Source organism: Dipodomys ordii, unplaced genomic scaffold (genome assembly GCF_000151885.1).
Source record: "Dipodomys ordii isolate 6190 unplaced genomic scaffold, Dord_2.0 Scaffold455, whole genome shotgun sequence".
Taxonomy (NCBI): Eukaryota; Metazoa; Chordata; class Mammalia; order Rodentia; family Heteromyidae; genus Dipodomys; species Dipodomys ordii.
This window is the reverse complement of record NW_012267671.1, coordinates 37,427-39,493: the sequence shown is the minus strand read 5'-3', so window position 1 is coordinate 39,493 and position 2,067 is coordinate 37,427.

Genomic DNA, 2,067 nt, shown 5'->3' with positions numbered 1-2,067 from the left:
TTGGGTAAATGCCCAAAAGTGGGATTGCTGGGTCATAGGGGGGCTCTATGTGAAGTCTTTTGAGGAACCTCCATACTACTTTCCAAAGTTGTTGAACAAGTTTACATTCCCACCAACAATGAAGTAAGGTTCCCTTCTGTCCAGATCCACTCCAGCATCTGTTGTTGTTAGAGTTTTTGATGATTTGCGTGTATTGAACCAGCTTTGAATCCCTGAAATGAATTCTATTTGATTGTGGTGTATGATTTTTGTGATGAATTGTTGAAGTCGATTGGCCAAAATTTTGTTGAGAAGTTTTGCCTCAGTGTTCATCAAAGAAATGGATAAATAGTTCTCTTTCTTTGATCTGTCCCTGCCTGGTTTTGGGATAAGCGTTATGATGGCTCCATAGAATGTGTTCGGTAGTGAACTCTGTCTTTCAATTTCATTGAAGAGTTGGAGAAGTATTGGCGTGAGCTCTGCTTTGAAGGCCTTGTAGAATTCCGCTGTAAAACCATCTGGTCCTGGACTTTCCTTAGCTGGGAGGTCTCTTATTGCTGTTTCTATTTCAATACTTGATATGGGCCTGTTAAGATCGTTTAACTCATCTTGGTTTAGTTTTGGCATGTCAATATTTGCTAGGAAAAGGTCCATTTCTCTCAAGTTCTCAAACTTATTAGTATAAAGTTTTGAGAAGTATTCCCTTATAATGTTCTGAATCTTGGTTGTTTCCGTGGTGATGTTTCCATTCTCATCTCTGAATTTATTTATTTGGGTGTGTTCTCTTCTTTTTCTGATAAGATTTGCTAAAGGTCTGTCAATTTTGTTAATTTTTTCGAAGAACCAACTCTTCGTTTTGTTGATTCTGTCTATAGATGTTTTGGATTAAAATTCATTTAATTCTGATTTAATTTTAATTATTTCTTTCTGTCTACTGGATTGGGGTTTATCTTGCTGCTCTTTTTGAAGGAGGTTAGATGTGTCATTAAATTGTTGGTTTCAGATCTCTCCAATTTGTTGATGTAAGAGCTCAGAGCTATGAACTTTCCTCTGAGTACTGCCTTTGCTGTGTCCCAGAGGAGGTGGTAATTTGTGTGTTCATTTTTGTTGAATAACATGAACATTTGATTTGCCTTTCTAATCTTTTGCATGACCCACTCGTGATTTAGCAGTGTGTTGTTCAGCCTCCATGTGATACCGGACTTTCTTTGGTGGCTTTTGGCGTTGAGTTCTAATTTTATTCCCTTGTGTTCAGAGAGAATGCAAGGTATAACTTCAATGTTTCTGAATTTAGACAAGTTTGCTTGGTGGCCTAAAATGTGGACTATTTTAGAAAATGTTCCATGTGCTGCTGAGAAAAACCTGTATTCTGATGCTGCTGATTGAAATGTTCAGTAGATTTCTGTTAAATCTAGTTGATCTATTCAGCTGTTCAGATCTGGGGTTTCGCTGTTGAGTTTTTGCTGAGTTGATCTATGTAGTGGGGAGAGTGGTCTGTTAAAGTCCCCAACAATTAATGTCTTTGGATCTATATGGGATTTGAGTGAAAGTAGTGTTTCTTTGATAAATTTGGGTGCTCCATTGTTTGGCGAATAGATATTTAGAATTGTAATATCCTCCTGAAGGAGAGATCCCTTAATTAGTATGTAGGGACCTTTTTTATCTCCTTTCACAAATTTTATTTGAAGTCTATTTTATCTGATATTAGGATTGCAACTCCTGCCTGTTTATGGGGCCATTTGCTTGATAGATTTTGTTCAAGCCTTTAACATTGAAAATATGTTTGTTTTTACGGGCAAGATGTGACTCCTGCAGGCAGCAGATAGAAGGGTCTTGTTTTTTAATCCACCTAGACAGTCTATGTCGCTTAATTGGAGAGTTCAGTCTGCTAACGTTAAGAGATAGGACTGAGAGGTTTTTGGGAGTTCCTGCCATGTTATCCACCTTCCTGGGGGCTGGAACTACTTGGTCTTCCTATGGTTCTTGGATTCTCAGTTTGGGTGCAGTTTCTTGGCCTATATTGTGGTCTTGTTCGTTTTTTATGTGTAGGACATCTTTAAGCATCTTTTGTACGGCTGGCTTGGTGGA